Below are 22,129 nucleotides of genomic sequence, written 5' to 3' on the forward strand. Positions count from 1 at the left end.
GATCCTGTTTCAAGAACCAGATCCTGCAGAACTGCCATGCATCAGAAACGGCCTGTTGAGGAAAAGGAGTCCTTCCTTTTCTCTCCTCCTCTCACAAAGCTGACAAAGAAATTTAAAGGTGGGTGCGCTACGATTATACCCAAAACAGGGCGTATTTATTGCTGTTTTGCAAACCAGAGAAGACAGACCGTGAGGACGGCTTTAGGTATTGTAAGGAATGTAACCGTGCAAAATCAAAATCCTGCAAGAGGCCATTCATCTTTTTTGAACTCTGTATGAGTGGGTGGCTAGTTGAGGTGGAAACAGATGAGGGGACTGCTCTGAGTAGAGTGAAATGAAATTTACGCTGAATTTTTGTTAGGAGCTCATTTTCTCTCAGTTTCAAAGCCCGAAGGGTATCTGTTATATGTATGTTTATGATATGTGCTTATATACGTTTTATAGATATGTATTTTATATATATATATATATGATAGCCATCCTTTCCCCCCAGTGGGGAAACAAAGGAGACACGCTTCCAAGTTCCGTTCAGTTTTTAACTTAAAATGAGCTGCATCTTGCCACAAACTACACAGCTGTTTAATTAATTAGGTGATAGTTTCTCATGGGCATATACTTTGCTAGGGAGGTTATTGTGCATAGGCTTCTTTTGATTAGAGTGCGTGGTAAAAAAAAGTTAGGCTTTGCTGGTGTGGCGTTGTTTCCCTCGCGTGGGGAGAACATACTTAAATCTGTAGGAGAGAGTCACCAAAAACCCAGGCCTGTTGCCTGTGTTGCAGATGTCCCCGCAGTTCAGCTTGTCAGGTTGCTGTTTGTAAAAGTATGTTTCAGCATTCGGGATTGAACAGCTGTCTGGCCAGGGTGCTGGGCAGCCTGCCCTGGCGGACCCTGCTTGAGCAGGGGGGCTGGGCCGGGTGACCTCCAGAGATTCTGGAAGGCCTTTGTCTTCATGTGATGCTGTGATTCTGGAATCTGTGATGCGAGGGGCAAGCGGTGAGATGTCACTGGGGGGTGGCGCGCTGGAGGTGTCCTGCTGACTACGGTCTCCCTCTGCCAGGAAGGCTGCGTGTGTGTTCTGTGCTGAGGCACTCAGCACCTACGTCCGTCTGTCCAGGTACACCAAGCGGTGTGAAAAAGAGCATCATTTCAGAACTGACGTCGGGAGCTTTTGCAAACTCTGCCGTGTTAGGCAGGGACTGCACCCCTTGGATGACAGCGGAGTTTTGTCAGGGAATAGCCACAGGAGGTAGCTGGGTAAACTGGCTCTAGCGTCAAGTTCTGGGGTGGTTTGGCTTGTTTTTTCATTTAAAGGGAAGTCAAAGCTGTGGGCTGCATCAGCTCCGGGATCTTCTCTGCTGGGGGTTGTTGGGCTAGAGAGCTGAAACTCTTTCTTCTTCTCACCTGCTGCTGTAGATTCGTGCTTATGGAGCAGCCGCACAGACTCTGCAGGAGAATCTGTAGGCTGCGCTTGAGTGAGATAAGCCTGATTGTAGAATTCCGAGGCAGACGGTCTCCGATATGCTCGTGGCCTTTTAGAGTAAAACTCCTGTTTTGGTCTGAGTGGAGAGGTGATACCCCGGTGGGTCACGCTGCCACGCGGAGGGACTTTGACAGGCTGGAGAAATGGGCTGACGGGAACCTCAGGCAGTTCAACAAGGGGAAAGGCCAAGTCCTGCACCTGGGGAGGAACAACCCCATGCACCAGCATGTGTTGGGGGCTGCCCAGCTGGAAAGAGGCTTGGCAGAGAGACCCTGGGAGCCTGCTGGGCACCAAGCTGACCGTGAGGCAGAAGTGGCCCCCGTGCAGAGAAGGCTCTTGGTGTCCTGGGCTGCGTAAGGCGGAGCTTTGCCAGCGGGTGGAGGGAGGTGAGGGCTTTTGACTCTCTGGAGCCCCCGGATGCAGTGCAAAAGGCTGTCCCGCTGTTTACTTTGAAACGCTGACAAGCACCAAAAAGCAAATGCAGCAAAACTGCTGCAAAGAAGTTGTCCCAGTTGGAACTTGATCTGTGCTAGCTGTGAATGCTGGCAGAGTGGTCAGGCTGGCTGGCTGCAGCAGCGTCCTGCGATACTGGCTTTGCCATTGGCAACGCTTTTTTCAACGTGTTGACTTGTGCTTAGTGCAGGCCCCTGACTTACACTTCCTGCCTTTCCCACACTCCTTGGTTTTGCGCTGGCAGAAGATACTGGACATATTCTCAACCCGAGTGCTTGTGACTGGACATGTAGTGGATTCCAGTGCACAGGCTTCAGAGCATGAACTTTCTTACGGTGCCATTTTCAATAGCGCAGAGAACTTGCAGAACGTAGTAACTTGGAGTAGTTTGCATTCCCATGTGTATGGAATATCTCTTGTTTAGCCACCTATTTAACCCTGTAAATCAGTTCAGCTCTCAAGTTTTGCCACCAGCACCTCTGTTTTGACATAGTGAAATACGAACTCCTTGTGGAGCACCTGTAGAAGTGTGGACACCGTCTGAAGGGCCTAGAAATTTCTGTAGTAGACTGCAGGGATGTGATGAGGGCAGGCAGTAGGAAGGAAGGGACTGGAATAAGGAATACGAGGATCTCAGAACAGGAAAATATCAGTGTTTTAAAGTGCTGTGTTCTGTTTCCATCGTAAGTGTATGGGAAACTACTTTCTGAATGATGAACTGTGGAAGTCTGTATTGCTTGCAATGTGAAATACGATTTTTCTCAGCTCGCATCTTATTAGCCTATGTGAGCAGACGTGAACTCAGGGTATTGGGTTTTTTCCTGTTATTTATCTTGTCCATACGTCTGTGTCACTTTTTGTTTGTGATCCCACAGGCATCAGAGAAGGGAAAGGATTCTCGCTTTGCTCTGCTGTGAGATTGAAAACTGTCCCGAGTGCCGCTTTTTTAAGGGAAAGAACTACAGGTGATGTACAGGAGATGATTCGCTGCATCCCGATGGAACTTGTGTCAATCTCAAAAATAGTTAGGGCTGACGTGGGTCATTTTTTTTTTTTTTTTCTTTACAGTGAAGAGTGCGAGACCTGATGGCTCGGGTAACGAGCAGTCTGCTGCAGTTTCCCGAGGTGACTGTTCAGGCACTTGGGGAAGATGAGACAACCCTAGATTCTGTGCTGAGCGGGAAGTTTTCTGGAGGTGAGCATTTTCCTTTAAATTTGGTCTTGGTGCAAAGATGTTATTGCCTGGAGGTTACCTGAAGCACCGGGGCACCGTAGCAACTGTGTCAGGTTGGTGCTGTTAAGATGCGTCGGGTTTGCCGAGAACAGAAAGGATGTTTTAACTATTAAACGTGTTCATATTAAAACGTTAGTGTAGCTCAGCTTTGAAACTACAGCAGCCTGCACCCATCTTGTGCCATCAGAACAATTTCCGTAAGCGTTGCTGGGTCGGTGGCCCTCCTCAAATTCTAATTCAGTAAGAGGCAGTTTTCCAAAAAGTAATAGTGTTGTTTGGGGCCGTATTGATTTGTACCAGCTCAATCTCTGTGACCGTCACATGCCGAAATGTTACAGAGGCAAACCCCCCTGGTTTTACTTTTCTAGTGTGAATAAAAACAGAAGGAGGGGGAGAAGGCTGTTGAGCGCTGCATCCGTATTTCCCAAGAATCTGACAGGACGCAGATGAGTACCCAGTGAGAGTTGCTGAAAGTGGCTGAGCAGATTAGGTCATTGACTTTCTAGGTGATCTGAAAGTAGAGCTGGGTGCCTGCCCGGATGCCTGGGCTTCTGTTTAGACCAGCTAGAGTCCACCTGCCTGACTGGAAGTGCAGTGGTTGAGTTGAGTTACTCCTTGCTTTGAGTTTGAGGAAGTTCAGTGAAACAGCACGTGTTAAATTCTTCCTGTGCTCAGCACGTGTAACAGTTTGAGTTTACTCATGTGGTGCCCATTTTAAGATAAATTCTTGCTGAAGTCTAAATCCCTGCCCAAAGTAGGCATGTGGCAAGTAAAATGAATACACTAGAAACGAATTGGTTTAGATTTGCTCTACTCAAAGTAGGCTTTAGGACTTGTATTCCCCTATGTATTTAGAGGATTCTAGCAAAACCTAGCTGAATATGGTAAACAGACTAGAGATCAATATCTCGTAATCTTTATCCCAAACAATCAGAACTCTTCAGTGCGGGAGTGACAAGTACAAATGCAAAATACAAAGGTGTTAATTTTCAGATACATTCCTTGAGGATTTCAACGGGTGGCTTTAACTACTTGACCGGAATCGGGCGGGTTGGTCTTCCTCTGCTCGGTACTTTTACTGAAGGAAAGGGCGGTGACTGTGACTTCTCGGCAGTTTTCAGTCTTCTGCTGGACCTTTGCTTAAGTCCTCTTGCGTTTCTCTTCCAGGGAGCCATGGCCTGGCGTGGCAGGCGTGTGGTCCTCAACTCCAGGCGGTGAGCTCTGTGACAGGAGCGCGGCTCTCTGCGTACCGTTTCCAGGGAGCAAATAAACAGCCTCCCACTGTGCGTGTGGTAAAGGACCTGGCAGAAGAGAACTGGGCTGCTGGTTGGCTTGGAAGAAGCAGAGGGAAGCGTTCTCTGTCTGTACGACCTTGGAATATCAAGAGTGGTTAAAGGCGTGGCTCTTCCAGGAAGGGTACGTGCTTTTTAATTGGAGAAACGAAGCTTTTATGTTGTTAGGTGCTGCACGATCCTGTTTCCGGAAAAGCTTTGGAGCGTCTCTTTGCAGGAGGTATTTTTTCTGTATTGCGTTAGCATTCTGTCGCTTCAGAGTATCCAGTCAAGGCAGCCTTGATCCTGGGCCTAACGGTACCATTATCTTTGGAGTTGACTGATCGTAAGGTAAGTTTTGTGGTTTTACTGCAGAGCACATAGTTACCTAACTCTCCGCTTCCACAAAAAAGGGCATTGAAAACTATGCTTTTTGGGGCAGAGTGAAAAGGGAAACCCCCCCAGTCTTTAAAGTCTCTGTAGCATACATTTCCTGAATGGTTTATTCTGTCAGAAATACTGTCTTTAACATATCTCAGAGGTCTGTAGTTGTGCTGTAAATGACTTAGACCCAGTCCCATGAGTCTCAGACAAGCAAGCCGGTGACTTCAGAGCAGAACAGATTCTTTCTGTTGCCTTAGGTTAGAAAAAGAGCCTTTAGTAAGTTATCTGACAGACTGTTGAAAGATCAACTTTCCGTGTGTGGCCCTTGAACCTCTGATTATTGAAATTGTGTTTGTGTGGAGGGATACAGTGTTGTGATGTTGCCAATTTTTTCTGTCTTGTATAAGCCCTGGGCTCAAATGATGTGATGACCCCTAGTCTCATTGTCTTAATGCAAACAAGAATCAGCGTAAGTTAATTGAACATCAAGGTGCATTCTGGTTTTATCCTCCCAGAATCTGCAACAAGTAAATACTTCTTTCTTACCCAGCTTTCCGTAAAGTGATTTGGCTTGACTTGCTAGAACACGGGTGGCATTTTGCTTGTTTGTTTGTAATGCTACAGTGTGATTACTAGTAGTAAGCATTTGTACTGTGGTAATTTCAGAAGATAGGAGTTGGGTTGCCGCTCCACTGTGTTAGTTTGCCTATCACCTTGAGAAATCCCGGAGTTTCAGACGGAAGGGCATGCTGTGTGCTGACATCAGCATATAATCAGTAAGCAAATGACATTTGTGGAAAATGACATTGCTTTTTATAGTTTTATTTGTTAAATCTAAGTGAACTGGGAATAGGAGAAGGAAAGGTTAAGAAGGACCATGTCACCTACCGCCTCTGTGTCTACAGAAGTGACTTGAGGTCGAATGTAGTTCTCGGTTGTATTAGGGAGTTTTTCTATAGCACGAAGAAATGCCTCAGGAGAAAATGTGAAGAAACGTTGTGGGGGAAAAGTTGGCTGTTGTGTGATGAAGGTTGTGGATTTCGGAATAAAGTCACAGCTTATTTGAGTGTTTGCTCTTACACCCTAGTGCTCTGGATTATAAGCATGTTTGGTCTGTTGCTTTCATTTTGCTTCCTATCTTTTTGCGACTAGATGAGGCAGACGGGCATAGACAGGGCAGAGGTATTGCCAGTTGGACTGTTAGCTTTGAAGTTGTGAGTGTGGGAGTAAGGGTAAGCAAAACCAAGTAGATAAAACTTGTACTTGGCCACGGTCCATAGGTTTTGAATTTCTTCGGTAACTCGTACTTCCAAATTATAAGTTACGTCATACGCGTTTTGAGTCTGCTGGAATGTTTCTCTGGTCTTCACGCTGATGATCTTTAAACGTAAAATGCAGATCTGTTCTTAACATCACTTTCCACAGTACTAACAGTCGTTACTGTTTTAAGGCTTTAATGAGCACCTTTGTTTCTGGACTCTTTTCCACGTGGGTATATCTTCTGTGGACAGCTAAGCTGTAGAGTTTAACACTAGCTTAGAGTAACTGTGGTCCAAGGTGTGAAGCCCTTAGTGTTTTAATACAGGGTATTTATAGTGACCGTATAACTGCCTTCTGGAGTAAGAGTAGGTGTGTAGTCACTCAGAGAATTAAAAAAACAAACTCTCAAGGACAGAATATTGGTGTAATTCTGTGTGTGTGTGTGTGAGCATCTCTCACTGCCCTCTGGATATACACGTGAAGCACAGCAGAAAACTCAGAGTGTCAGTGGAGTATTATTTGAATGGGATTCTTGGAAAAGCGAATCTGAATGTAAGGCATTAATTATCTAAAATTGGTTTATAATGGTTGCATGTTTCAGAACTATTGAACGGTATTTTGACAAATGTTCCTGGTCTGTAGGCTTCTTCCGTAGTTGGAGTTAGCTTTTTATCCCACAAGCTGCTGTTCTTTTTGCTGCTGTTTTAGTCTGGCCTTTCAAATTTTTGTTCCCATTCACAAAAGTGCTGGTGTGCATGGAAAACTTTTTAGTTTATCTGGTTGTTACCTTTACCCTCCATGAGGACGAGCGTAAATTTTACTGAGCCAGTATCTCCCTTGAACACTGTGTAAAAATGTGTAATTCCCATGCAGATGGTGCGTCTACCATGCGACTTGACCGCTGCCTCGTGTGACTTACAGCCATGATTTATCGTAATACCTGTTTGGCAAAGGAGGCGTAGCCGGTGTCCCAGTGCCGATGGGCTGTGAGCAGTGGGAGAAGGCGATTTAGTTTTGTCTGTCTTCCTTCGGTCCCTTAATTACGGTCAAGTTTCTTGCATACGTCTGATTTTCTGTGTTTTCTTAGACTTAATTATTTCCAGGTAGCAAAGGGAGGTTGGTGAGCTGTAATAACAGAATGCGCCATGTGAGCGGAAGGTAATTCCGTTAAGTAACTGCGGGAGATCTAGTGAATGGGAAGAAGTACCAGGTGTTTGTAGAGGGCTTTATTTTATTATTATTTTTTTCTTGATAAAATTGGATATTGTCTGTAAGCCTAATGATCCTGTATTTACCTTCTTGTTTCTGATGTGCTAATTCTGGTTTCACCTTCGAATGATTTCCGTTTAGCTTGTCAAGCAGCTTAAATACTGACTTGCACTCTCCCTGTAGGTAACTGCTGTAGAGCTCATAACTAATCACGGAGGCATCACCAGTGCGAGCGCTCGGCACCTACATCCGAGCCTGCAATGGCTCTTTGGCGTGGCAGCAGTGGCTACAGATGTTGGCCACCTACTTCTGGTTGACCTTTGCTTGGATAATTTATCTTGCAGTCAGAATGAAAGAGAAGCATCGGGTAAGCGTGCGCTTTTTAAACTTGAATTTAAAAGGAAGAAACCTGGTGTCTTTTTAACAAACAGTATGCGTGCCACTTTGCAGATACTCGTGTGCAGACATTGATGAGTGCTGATTACAGGTGGCAGTTTGACATCACCTAGTCCTGAACTGATGAAAAATGGGAGTGGCCCAGTGCTCCCGCTAATGCTGTAAACGCCCCCCTCCCACCACGATCCCCATGTCCCCGTGATTCTTGCCGGTGAGCTGTAGGGATTTCACCGTCTGAGTCGGTGCAGCTGCCTGGCAGGAAGTTGTGCCGGAGGTGCCCTATTTCTTGGGAACGTTGTTCTGCTTCTCTTAGCTGACTTGGGGCAGATCTTAAGCTTGCTTTTTGAAACAAATCCGACTTTCCAAAATTCATGCATGTGGGTGAATGAGATCTCCGGTTGGTGTATTCAGATGGCATACGCTGTTCCAGCTAATACAGCAGTGGCTTTGGGAGTTGATGGCACTTCAGATAGCTTCACCGTGAAGCCCCAACTCCTGATTTCCAAAGTCCAAGCCGAATTTGTCGCTGAAGGTTACGCTTTTACCTGGTTTTGCCATACGAGGGAGAATACCCGTCCGATCGGAGAGTTCTTATGTTCTCTGAATACACAGAAGACGGCAGTAGCAAAAGAAGCGTTGCATAAATGGGTATTTTGCCTGGGCTGGTAGAATTAGGTTACCCGTGTAGTCACGTCAGTGTTGAAAATGCAACGTGAATGGCATAACACATTATTCCTTGTGTGGTTTTGTGTGTGTAGATCTGGAAGTTGCCAGTGGAATTCCTGTGGGAGTTCCAAAGAGAAGAAAAACTGTGGCCAGAGAAGGGAGACATCTCTGTTTTCAATTACAAAATCCTTCGGGAACAGCAGTATCAACCCTGAGCTACATAAGCAGAAGCAATCATCTCGTCGTGGGTTTTTCCGATGGCTACCTGTCACTGTGGAACATGAAAACGTTGAAGAGGGAGTAAGTAGGCCTTTACACTTGGCTGTGCCTGGCGGTGCACCGGTCTCCATGTTTTGCCTAAGGAAGGACGTTAATTACAAGAGAACTGTTTCCGGGACTGAAATTTTGCATGTAATCTTGGAAGAATGCTCAGAAATCCTCTTCTGACAGAGCTGTGAAGTCACACAAGGCCCGAGCGGACCGCCTTCTCCCCAGTGGACCGGGATTGTTTTCCTTACTGTGCCTGTGGATTGAGGCATTGTGGAAAGCGTGCTTCTTTGGGTTATGGCAAGCAGTTAGGACGTGATAGAGCTGATTTTTATCAGACAGTTTCTTCTTTCGGTGGCATTTGGTGAAACCAGGAAATGTGTGTATTTCGATGAAACAGATCTTAGAAATGCTTTTTCTGAAGAAGTTACTGCAATTAGGGCATGCATTGAAAGGCATAATTATGTTGCTAGTGTGATTTTGGTGGTGATATTCTTTAAAGTGTCCCGGATGATACTAGTGAGACATGAAGAATCAATAGCTGGTCTGTGCCTGAAAACATATTCTTTCTTACGTGTCAGCCTCGACCGAAACAGGGGAGTGAGCCATTCTGAGGCAGCAATGCACGTGAATGAGAGTTTGCGTGGAACACTTGGAGATGAGAATAAGGGACATGTGAACTCACGAGGAATAGAAAAATTAAGAGATGATTTTAAATCTGCCAGAGAGCAATCTCGCTCGAAATATTTGTCCAAATTCGGGTAGGGATTCACTTCAGCAAATCTGCAGTGCCTCTCCGGAAACTGTTGGATGCCTAAATAGACAGTGGAGGGATAATTAGACGGCAAGAAGCGACTGTGAAGGTACAGATAAGGTTCAGAAGTCTGGAAGAAAGGGGCTTTACGTAGTCCAAGTAAAGAAACGAGGAACTACTTCTGTTTGGCACTGGTTTACATTTGTTCAGAAGATACGCTGCGTTTTAAGTTCAATCTTGAAGTAGGCTACAGCAGCCAGAACAGTCATTTGCCTGGCAGCTGCAGTAATCGTCTGTGTTCCTCCCCCTCAGGCAGAGAAGGGCATAAACCCAGGCTGTTCCATTGGATGGACAGTAATTTCCTCACCCTTTGACAGTTGCATAAAAAGTAGTTGCTTCCTTGACTCACTTGTTTGAGAGGGAATTATGACCTCTGTACTTTGAGGATAAGCACAGAAGGTGCTCTTTTCTCAGGAGATGCTTCTAGCCCTCTACAAACTGTTAGGGCCAGTAGGATCACCTCTTAATTTCTTTTCTTTTCTTTTTCTTTTAAATTTCTTTAAACCTGTAGGGACCACTCTCAGCTTGCAGGAGGAAGGATTCCTGTCTATGCTGTCACTTTTCAAGAGCCTGAAAAGGATCCTCGCAACTGTTGCTACTTGTGGGCTGTTCAGTCTACCCAAGAAAGGTGAATAAACACTTACTATAAGCCACTGATTATTATTTTTTTTTCAATATTTGTCCGCATACAGTTGATATATACGTGCATATATGTTTCGTTTGTTCAGCTGTGCAGACGATTCTCTCAGGTACGGAAGCCGTTAAGCTTATAATGCAACCTTGTCAGGATTTAGCAGAAGTGAAGAGGGACCTACTGGTTCCTGCCTCCCGAAAGGAGGCAAAGCAACAGCGGCTGTATTGTTGTGCTCGCTTTCTTAAACGCTTGCTTTGTTTCTTGATGACTGCTTCATGATTTCTTTGATATTCGCACCGTGGTATGAAACTGCCGCTGAAAGGAGCCGAGGCTGCAGACCTGGAACACTAAACGTGCCGCTACCGCAGCCTGCTGCCCCGGAAGGAGGGAGGTGACAGTATTGCCTGTCACCTCGTGCCAGCTTCAGCAGCCTCTGGAGCCTTCACGAGCCGGTTCAGCTCACCTGGCACAAAACGCTCACTGTTGAGCAGAGAGGGCGATGGTTTCCTGCCGGGCTAATGAATCAGATCAGAAGGTGGAAGGGTGCAGCGTATGCAAGAGAGGGACGGGAAGTTTGGTGGGGAGGGGAGGGGAGGGGAGAAAGAAAGACCTCTCTCTTTCAGCATCAGCAAGCTACTTGATCAGCCCAGCTGTCCAGAGAGTGTCAATCTTTTTGGGTGTGACTGTAAAGCAGTTTTGCTGGAGAACGCTTCACGGTGAAGAACCGTTTCCAAGAAACGTTAGTCCATACAGCATATTAAAGCTTTCAGACTGCATGGTTGGCATTTGTCCCCAAAGCTGTTAGTGCCAGCATTTCCTCCTTTGTGTTTTAGCCGCTAAATGTGACCGGTTGTCATGTTTTGGGCAGTGGGTTTTTCTTTTCAGCAAGAGCATGCTATTAAGAAGGCTTTGGTCTAGCTCTGATGAGGTGATGACAAGGACTATAAAGCAGCTTTGTAATCACATGTCATAATTTGTACCTTTTTCAGTGAAGGTGACGCTGTGAGTTTACATCTGTTGCAGTTACTATTTCATGAGAGAAAACGCCTGGCATCAGGACAGGTCATGTACGAGGTAAGACGTGCACGTATGTCAAAAGCTGAAAACAGTAATTTCCTCTTCGTGAGTAGCAGTTGAGTTGGCTGGGCTAATACTTGCCGTCAAAACTCAGAGCTGACTAAAAAAAAAATGTTTTGCCGAGTCTTCTTGGGCGTGGCCTTTGTCCGTACTTCTTGAGAACAAGTCATACAACTTCACACTGCAGTGTCGTGTGTTCCAACTAGATTCGTCTGCAAAGAGCCCATATACATGCAACTCCCGAAGAGGCAGCAGCTTTTCCAAATAAAATTCTTCTTAACTGAAGATGTGAGTAGCACCAGATTTCACCTCAGAGAGCTGAGGTCCTTCAGCAGCCTTTAAGAATGGGTCTACTAGAAATTCTGCTTGGCACCGTTTTTAAAAAAGCACACCAAAGGATTGAATAATGTTGTTGTGTTTGTGACCTGAGAAAGCTGTGGTGTAATTACTGTAAGACTTCCTGACCCTCTGCAGACTGTCCAATCAGTAGTACATTCACAGGCTTCCAGCAGGTGTCAGGCACCAGTCTCTGGGTTTGAGATATTTTACTCCCTCTGCTTCCCTGTGCTGAGTGCTGTGGAAGATTGAAACAGGAACCAATCTCGGGAGGGAGTTGAAGAAGGAACTAAACAGCTGGAGCCTCCGGGGAGAAAAGATGGGTTCTTCAGCTCGCTTCCAGATGAGCCGTGTAGCTTCGTACTGAGACCTGATGATACCTACTGCCCCCCAAAACAACTCCCAAGCCCCCCTCCCCAAACCCCAAAGATGCATTAAGCCAGGCCCTGTGCTCGACGGTGGACACTTTCAGTCTCAGAATACTTCCTTGTAGTCAGAGATTGGTCAGTACCACATGGCTCTCTGCCTATATGACTGGCTGAGTCAAGATCCTTGTCCATCTTCCATGGCAGAAAGTGTAAGAGTTGTTCCCGATTGCCAGGCCAAGTTTGAGTAAACAAAGAGGAAGCTAGCGTTGACCCTCGTTCATTGAATAGAATTCAGAGGAAGTTGAAAGACTTGTGTCTACTACAGCAGTGCTTTACTTTCCAGGAATCAGACTTGAGGCTATGAGACAGTGCAACTGACTTCTTACCATGGTAAAAAGTCACAAATAGGAGTTTTGGAACATGTGGCACTGTAGTTTTGTAAATAAGCATCAGAGTTGTGTCTCCACTGCCTTCAGGGCTGGTTTAAGCCTGTGCTCAAGCAATTAATGTAACGGAATGTTGAAGTTATGCTTACAAAGATCATTTTTATGCCATCTCGGGAGTTGGTAAATCTAGTGCCCCCAGGCGTGGCCATGCAGCACATCTTGGCCCTTGTCCTACACAGTGCCTGCGGCTGGACAGAGTATAGAGGCTCTGCTTTCATATCCGAGTCTGACCAGCGCATCTCGTTTGAAAACTGTCCTTGTAGTTTACTGGTCCACAAAGTAATTACTTAACACCTTCCATACAGCGGAGTTGCTCAGCTTAGATTTGCTTGCCCCAGTGGAAAATGTAAAATACAGTGGTTTGCTTCAGAAGGTGTCTCAGGCAGGAACTGGTATCTTCTTTCCCTTCCCCTCTGCCCCAACTCTGTGGCTGTTCATAGATGAATAAGAGAGGAAATTGATAGCCGTTCAAATTAATCTCCAAAAGGCTTATGGAGTTTGAGGACTTTATCTGATGCAACGGTCTTTTGGAATGATGGACTTCTCATTCTGGACAACATCATTTATTATAAACTGGTTTTAGTGATCGTTCCTTCTGTAATGAAAACGGGATCGGTTGCTTGGGCTTCATGCTAGTTTTTCAAAGAGGTGGTTTTGGCTTCTCTACTCTGCACGTGTCTGGTGGTGTCTGTTATTGCAGAAGTTACTTGATAAAATAGAATGAACTGTGCGTGCTTCAGAGCATAATTCAGCATTTTTCTTTTCAGTAATGAAAGACCCTTTTTTTTTTTTTTTTTTAAAGCCAGCCTTGATACTTATTAGTAGTATTTCCTAGAACGGTTAAGAGGAGGTTTGTCTCTTCTCAGATTAGGTGATTTAGGTATCATATCAAATCCTATGGGAGTGTACTGTGTCGTACCAGTTCATTTTAGAGCTCTGAAAGTTTAGGAAACTTCGGTAGAGTGTGGTACAATTGATTGTTGTGTTGGTTTTTCCTTGGTGGTAGTATTTTGTGTGTTAGGTGGGAGGGGGTGTTGGTGAGTTGTTTTTTTGTTTTTGTTTTTGTTTTTGTTTTAAATTGTAGAGCTGCTATTTGTCAATACACACAATGATGTGTTGCATGGTAGACAGCCTGAACAAATTCTGTATTTGGAAAGACAGTATTTCAATTAATGCTTCCCTAGGAAAAGGTGGTATCAGAGGTTCAGCACAATCCTGCTGGGGTTTCGGTATATCTCAAAGTAGTTTGCTGGCTCTGTAGTAATTCATGATCCTAAACGCCTTGGCCGCGTGCCTCCCACATCCTCTCTGCTTCCCCTTTTGCTGGTGGCCGTGCTTGATGAAGGAACCGGGGGATATTTCACCCATTAGTGTGACAAGATTAGAGGAGGAGCTGGTAAAAGCTTATGTGGTTTGAAAGGAGACGGTTACTCGGTAAGAAGTCCTCACAGCTACTACAGAGGGATGTGTTTTCGCTCTGGTGGTGTGCCAGTAGATAACACCTCTTGACAGAGCTTCAGCTGCTGTAGTGCCAAGACTTCTCTAACATCCTCAGTCCTGTAATCAAGAGCAAAGAGCTTTGCATGCGTATGTATCGCCTGATTTCAGATACCTCTTTGTAGATCTGTCCTCCGGTTTGTAAAGAAACCCTGGTGTTGCAAGGATTTCTGCAAAACATGATTAGAACCGAATAATGATAGGGGAATGCTAAATTTTGAAAATGTGCAAAGCCTTTACAGCCAAAGATACCCCTTAGGATTTGACGCTTGATTCTCTTGCGTGCCAGATGTTGTTTCTGTTTGCCATCAGAAAGAAGCTCATGGGAAATACACAGTATAAGGTGCATATTATGTTACATTCTGGTACATAGATTCTTTCATATCGCCAAAGTGACCTTTTGTCTCTCCTTTTTTCCCCAGGGTTTGGAATACTGTGACGAAAGGTTCAGTTTAGATCTCACGTGTGGAGTCTTTCCCTGGAGAGGGCCGACCGGCAATACCAAATTTCTGAGCTGCCAGACTGTAGAAAAATTTCCCAAGCCGGTTGACGGAGAGGATAGCGTTAATGAAGGTTTGTTCTGATGTCCGTGCTTGGTTATTCTAAAAAAGTAGTTTGGGAATCTAAGCAGTGAATGTTGTTCTGTACCCACAGAAAGTCAGAAAGTCTTGAGTATCTGTAGAGACGAGCTTGTTGGGCTTATTTAAATAGACAAAAGGGTTGCTTGAGTTTTGTGGGACTTCCTTAAGGGGGAAATTGGGGTTTATTTTGTGCTTGCTGACATGCTATAGCACTGTATAGTAGGGCCATCTCTGCAACGTTTGTCAGTCATTTTATTCCTCCAGCTGTCTTCTTGGAAAAAGAAGATCATTCTCTGCGTTGCTTAGGAATGTGATCTGAATATTTTTTTTTTCCCTGTTCACACCTATGTCTGTATCTGCACCCAGCTGGCGGCCACTCACAAGTGGTGTTCCCCAGGCCTCAGCATTGGGGCCAGTTCTGTTTAAGATCTGTATCAGCGATCTGGATGAGGGGATCGAGTGCACTTGGGTCACAACAACCCCACGCAACGCTACAGGCTTGGGGCAGAGTGGCTGGAGAGCTGCCCAGCGGGAAAGGACCTGGGGGTCGGTCGGCAGCCGGCTGAATGTGAGCCAGAGGTGTGCCCAGGTGGCCAAGGCGGCCAAGAGCATCCTGGCTTGTATCAGCAATAGTGTGGCCAGCAGGACTGGGGCAGTGACCGTCCCCCGGTACGCAGCCCCGGTGAGGCCGCACCTTGAAGTTGAAGGTTCTGGAGAACAAGTCTTAGGAGGAGCGACTGAGGGAGCAGGGGTTGTTTAGCCAGGAGAAAAGGAGGCTGAGGGGAGAGCTTGTCGCTCTCTACAGCTACTTGAAAGGAGGTGGGAGCAGGGTCGGGGTTGGTCTCTTCTCCCAGGTGTCATGGATGGGTATACTAACATGGTAATAGTTTGGCAGCAAATTGAGATTTATTAATGAGTAGCAGCACTTAATCATTAACCACCTGAATGATTTACAAAATAATTCAGTAAAATACGTTATGATTAAAATAGTGACTTAACTGTACAGATTCAAAAATGACAAGAATCGCAATGACTTACTGTGTGGTATCCTAAATCTATCTCTCCATCTCTCTATCTCTCTCTCTATCTCTCTCTCTCTATCCGTATACCTATCTGTCTGTCTATCTGTCTGTCTGTCTATCGATCTATCTACGTATCTATCTATCTAAGTACATATGTTTATTCATAAACACAAGATGTACAAACACACAGACAGACAAAAATATTTGGATCCAGTGAAATATGTATGTACCCACACTCGTAAAAACAGCTGTGTATACCCAAACACATAGATAAGTAGAGAGGCGGGTGAAGAAAAGCTAGCCTACGGTTAAAATTTCCCTCTTCTCAAGCTTAGAGCAAATACTTGCAAAGCATCATCATTCCTCAACAGCCAATAACTGAGACCCGAGGGGGGCGACTTTGCCCAGCCCATCATTGGCTTCGACAGCAGACGGTGCCTCGAGGAGTTGATAGCTGAGAGGCGTCCCAACTCAGGGGAGATGCTGGTCACAGGCCCACTGCGATCCAGGAGAAGAGCTCAGAGGGTCTCACCTGGGGTCACTGTTTATGGGCTCCAGGATAACTGACTTTCGTTAGGGACTTTTCCACTCTGGCCCAGCTCCCGTGATGAGCTATTTGGGTGTTTTCCACCAGTTGCGCAGGCCCAGAACTTGCTGGATGCGCAGTGCTGTTATTGCCCTCCCTCGGCCACTTGCCAGGTACAGAGGTACTAGTCTGTCAGGAGGTGATGGACTGTTACTCCTGCTCCCAGGTGATAGGGAGAGCAGGATCCAGGATGCAGCGGTAGCTTTCCTTGACCATGTACACAGTTAAAACTCTTATGGTGTCTTTCATTATCTTGCAGTAATTAAATATACCTCTCTGGGTTTACAAATCCAGTTACGCTCTGACCATATCTTCGAGCCTGCTGCAGTGATAACTTGCATAGCCGTTTGTTTTGACTGCGTTAGTCACCTTCCCCCGCTTCTTACGGGCCTTGACTTCTGTCTGGTGTCACAAAGACACTTGCATGACCTTTCTAGGCTATTTCTGCTGATTGTCTTTGACTTAGTCCTGAAGCGGCAACTTCCGTGTCTTTTGTGATGCCATCCTCGAGCAACGGTGTGTCAAAATCTAATCAAAGCACCTTTGGATTTTCTCCACTTGTGCCATGTTTCTGAGAGGAGTGCCTTCTAAAAACCTGTTGGAAACAAAAAAGAACACCACTCCCCCAACACCCCCAAGAAAACCAAAAAAAACCCAAACGGCAACAAAAAAACCCCTTTCTGCCTCCTTTTTCTGAAGTATGAGGCATGGAAAAAATACCTGTAACTTTTGTTTCTGTATTTGTTTTGTGTGATAATTGTGTTCTTTCGGTGCGGACATGCAGGAGAGGAGCTGTTCTGAAAATGTGTGGTTGAGACAAAGCTGGAAATTAGTAATGCTGGCTAAGTGATACAAGTGTATACGATGACTATTTGTGTGCTTTCTAAAAGAAGCAGTGTCTGTGTTCCTAGCATATTTTTTTTTTGCTCAGCTGTTCATCTAGCTAAATGTCTTGTTCAACTCTTAATGCGTGGCAAACTTAATAAGCTACTAATTATGTATCTGATTTGGCTTGGAACGGATACAATCCGAACAAGAAAAAGGGGCAGGATGCCTGGAACCTGTCACAGAGGTGTTTGCTACTCCGTGAATTGTTTTTCTTATTCTTAGTCAGTGTTGTTTTTGCATGAGTGGTAGAACAGAATTAAACCAAACTAGGAAGCGGTGCTTTAAAAATATCGGATACGGCATGTTTTCTACAAATAAGAAACAACGTCTTGTCTTTTACAGTAATATCTCCTGAGACCAGTGTATCAGTCTTCAGCTGGCAAGTGAATACGTATGGTGAGGGAAAGCCATCTACTTACTTGGGTGTATTTGACATTAACCGCTGGTATCACGCTCAAATGCCAGATTCACTGAGGTAGATTTTTCTTAGCTTCTTTTCAGTGTCCCCCCAGATAATTCATCTGAAAGTTGGCATTTAGCTTATGCACTTGTTTTCTTTAAGGCCGGAAGAACTCCTTCACGACTGCCCCTATTTTGCGCTGTGGTCACTGGATACTGGACTAAGTATGACTTCTCCAAGCCTCGTTTTGGATATTCGAGTACGTGAGCAGAGTCTCTGTCGCGGAGTGCCTCCTTCCTATCCACCACCTGATCAGTTTTTTAATCCAAGCTCCTATAATTTTGGTAGGTATTTCACTGCTTTTTATAGTGATAAGCTCAAACTGAGGTCAGATGACATGAAATAGTTCTCTTGTTCTCTGTCACTCGAAAACCAAACCCAAACCCCCAAACCCCCAGCTCCCACAAACCCAACTCAAATTACGTTGCACTAAGGTGGGATTTAAAATTGTGAAACACATCCGAGAGTGTGCTGAGTTTTGGGGTTTGGTGCTTTTATGATAGAGCCTGCGAAGAGGTGATGGTTATAAAATGAAATGACTTTGAACTGAAGCTCAAAGCACAGCACCTCGATTGCGCTAGAGATGAAAGTTCTAGACGCAGTAATTATTTTTTTAAAAAGTCTGTAAGTGATCTGGTGAGGAAGATGGGCACTGAGATCTGTCTTTCCAGATACTGCTGTTTAAAAACTGTAAACTGGTCATAACGTAACTGTGAGCGTATGGAAGCTTGTCAAATGTTGGTTGTTTCTGCAGATGGTACGTGCTTGCTGAACTCCGGAGTTGTCCATATGACTTGCACCAGCTTCCAGAAGGAGGTGATCATTTACCGAATCTTTATTGAGAATGTGAAGAGATGGACCTTTTCCAAGTTTTCTCCTGCACTGCTTTCACTGTCAGAGATGGGTTTATGCTCGTCCTGCCCACCACACGCATAATTGCAGTTGTACCCTGCCAGTTTTATGCAAATGAGAATGTTTTCAGTCTGCTCTTGGAACTGTAAAGTGAGCACTGCCTCCTGATGAAGCGCGATCCGAGACTGAACGTCTAGAAGGGAATACAACGTTGCTCTAGGAGCAAGAACAAAAGCGTTCCTAAGAAGAAAGCTGTTTCTTCTCTATTACCCTTCAGTCGCACTGCCTGTGTAGTCTTGAGTTAGGGTTTTGATCCCTGGTCTGCTTGAAAAAGGAGGACAGAATGGAGAAAGTGAAAAACTGTGTTTGAGAAGTATTTGAGAAGAAATTTTTTTTTTTTTTTTCCCGACCCTGGCCAAATTCTAACTTCCAAGCCAGGGCACAGCTTGTGGCAAATAATTTTGAATTAAGTTTCAGCTCACTACGTATTGCCAACATAAATCAGCCTCTGCACAGAGAGGCTTATAAAGGCTCATGCAAAGCGTGATTTGAAGTTGTGTGTTAGTTTTAGCTTGTACAGAAAGTAATTTGTGTCAGTGTTCAGGGAAAAAGAAAGGCCCGTGTTTTGACAGAGAAGGGAGAAAATACTTAAGCATTGCAAGGGCCAATATTTTGTTTTACAGGATTTTTTTTAGAAACTGTAACTGCTAGTTTGGCTGCCGTCCTTACGACTCTACGTAGTAATGCTTACTCGGATTGCTAACGCAAAGCATATTGCTGATGTGAGCTTCCCGAGAGTCTAAGTGAACAATTATCCTATTTCTCTTAGTGGTTAGCCAGACCCTTAGTGACTGAATAATACTGCTGTCTTAATCTGTAGTTTTTGATTGACGTTTCAGACCTTGAATTTTTTGAAGAAATCTGGTCCTTTAATACGTGAAGCCATTCATGATAGCTGCAAGAGGTGTCTTGCAGCTGGCTGTCTGTCTCCCAGGCCAGCTGATGTCCAGCCACCCAGTTTGGGTCAGGTGTCTGCCTATGAGGGAATCAAGGGGGAAATACATCCATCTTGCCTGACAGGGCTGTAGAGGCTACAAGACGTGGTAACCTGATGTTCCCATTATTTGCGAGTTGCACTGAGCTGCAGGTGTTGGCTTTAGTCAGCAGAAGTGATAGTACTCTTAGATCCAAACTAGGGAGTTTGACGGGGAACAGCCCTGATAGGCCTGTCTCTAGAGACCCGTCTATAAATTCTGTGCCACAGATACGCGCAAGGAAGCGTGCAGGCCGTGCTGGTCATGCGCAACACAAAGCATCTTTGCCTCAGACCCCCCGTGGCCCCCGTCGGTGTCTCCGAGCGTTGGGCTCAGTGCAGCAGCTGACGACGGGGGGGTCTCACTGGGATGCGAGCTGTTGCAAACATCAGCTGGCTGCACCAGACATGATCACCTGCTCCCAAGGAAGTGGGCTGTGGTAAACAATTACTGCTGCCAGCTCCAGTACAGCCGGCACGTCGTCCGTAACTTCATGAATGACTTGCTGCTGTTCTGTGCAGTGCACTCGCTGTAATTAGTTAACTGCTTTACGCTTTTTATTCATCAGAATGATCGCCATCCTCGCTTCAGAGAGGGGGCATGTGCCAGAAAGTCTGAATTACGCCCATATCGGAAGATCCTTCCTAGAGTTCAAAGGCAGCTGGCTGCAGAGAGAGCCAGGCCTTACCATTTGCCTTCGTCGGCCTTAAGAGGAGGTAATTTTTAGCGCGGGGAATACAGCGGTCAAGAAACGCTCACTTTGATAACACAAGGCTGATAGGTTTTCCCTTGTGCTTTACAGTTGCGAGACCAAAGCCAGTATCAAGAGCAAGAAAACCAGCCAATTCAGGATATCTGGATATCATAGCAACTTTCATGAGTAATGTGTTATCCAGAATTGGAGCAGCATGGGCAGGAAATGAGCAGAAAACCTTTTCCTCACGATATGATAGGTAAGCAGCCTTTTCACAAAGTTCAGTTTTGAGCTACGTGTGTGGAGAGGAATAGCGAAAAATCCATTTGGATTATGTTAGTATTCTGGAAGGAAGGTGTACCTGAATAAACTTTGATTGGCTTTTTTGTAATCAGTTCATCCAAAGTAATATTTGGAGAGAGAGTTTTTCGGCTATGATAATCTTATTTAGGCCAAGACCTATACTGACACGATGGTAAATGTGTTTTCAAGAATTTAAGACAGCTGAAACTAGAACTGTGGTTGCCACCAAGCTCTCGGTGTACTGCTTTTGAGACACTTGGTTATGTGGCCAAACAGGGATCTTTGACCGCTTCCTGCCCAGTGTCTGCTTCGTTTCTGCCTTTCCTTCTTAACATCGGGCGGAATTGTAACGAGCGGAAAAGAGGCTGGTGGTTGTCAGATGATTTTCCTTCAGGGGCGATGGTCAAATAAACCTGAATTCCGGTATGTTTGGACTTCAGGGGAGTGAAAGTCAGTTACCTTTCCCTGTTTGTTCTAGTGCTAGAGCTGCAGAGCCACCAGCCGTACCTCGTCCTCTCCCTGAGGCAGAGTTGCAGTGTGGTTTTTGGGACACTAGGGACACAAATATCAGTATATGTTGGGGGGGTTTTTGTCTTCCCTTTACAAAAACCACCTGCATGTTATTGACTGTGAGGTTTTGTTGGCTTTTTTTTTTGTATTTTAATAAAGGTAACCAACGATGATATAGCACTGCCTGGGGATTCATGGGAGCATCATCATGGAATGGCGGAGGATGCATCGTCTGAGACTAGAGATAAGGCAACTGTGCTTACTCTGAGCAATCCTGAGGAGGATCGTGCTGAAGTGGAAGCGTTTTCAAAAAGCATACCTGGAGATGGTTTGGAGAAAATGGATGTCAGCAAAGAAAACAGCAACTTCTCTGCCCGTTCAGACCAAACTACTTTGGAGTATCACGATGCAAAATCACCTGGCGGTTTTTCATCTGTTCCCATGTGCCGAATCGCAAATAGCTTAGCTGTTGATTTCTGGTGGCGAAAAAACAAGCTACAGGCAGCAGCCAGCCCGTGTTTTCTCATGAGTTGATAGGCAGTGCTTTTCACCTCTTAGTCTAGGCCAATCTGAAAATACTATGAAATTGTAGACTCTCAAGTAAGAAGGTAGCAGTTTTTTCTTATTTTGTTGGTACTTTTGTCTTCTGTGCAAAACTTGCAGGTTTCCAATCCAGGAATGCTTTTTTTTTTCTCGGCAAAGTAGTCCAGGTAACGAGTCTCTTGGATGTGCTTGGAGATAAATGTTCTGTGGTTCCTGTTGAATTCAAGCCGTTCCTAAAATAAAATGTGTTTTTCAAAGCCCTCTGCCGTGTGGATGACCAGTATGCGAGGGAGAGGGAAAAATGCAAGTTACAGTTACCGACGTGTCCGTTGGTTCAGGTCGCTTCCTCCTTGGCTGTGTATCCCCTGGCATAGTTTAAGAGCAGGCTTATCCCACAGCAGTCCTTGCTGTGGTGTGCCTTGCTGTTCAACTTGGCTTAAATGCAGACAAAAGCAGGAGCTATCGCTGGGTGACCGATCGCTTGCCTTTTGGTGCTACAACCGTATTTTCAGTACACAGAGAAGGGTGCAGGGAAGTAGTGTGTGATTTCTGTGAGCACCAACAGCACAAGCATATGTGGCCCTCAGAATCCAGGGCGCTGGAAGGCCTTTACGTTTCATCTAGCCTAGTGGTCTCGTAGTGGCTTCCGAAAGGGCGAGAACGGTATGCTCGTCTCAGCCGGATCCAACAGCTATGCAGGCCAGGTAAGATTTTACTCAAAGAACCAACTACAAGCAGTTGTAGCTAATACACGGTCGTAGACTGCTCATTTAGTTTATCTCCCATTATTAACGTTCATGTAAGCGTACTGCAGGTGACTGGCACGGGTCGGTTTACTGGTTGGAAGCCTTACCTAGCTTTTGC

The 22,129-nt window shown here is 45.4% G+C and overlaps 1 pseudogene; it reads left to right on the forward strand.

Annotated features, from left to right (window-relative positions):
* Positions 1 to 4,131: 4,131 nt before the first annotated feature.
* LOC122154769 lies at positions 4,132 to 21,526 on the forward strand (annotated as a pseudogene).
* Positions 21,527 to 22,129: the final 603 nt, after the last annotated feature.

This window comes from Tyto alba, unplaced genomic scaffold (assembly GCF_018691265.1).
Source record: "Tyto alba isolate M040663 unplaced genomic scaffold, T.alba_DEE_v4.0 Super-Scaffold_47, whole genome shotgun sequence".
Classification (NCBI taxonomy): domain Eukaryota; kingdom Metazoa; phylum Chordata; class Aves; order Strigiformes; family Tytonidae; genus Tyto; species Tyto alba.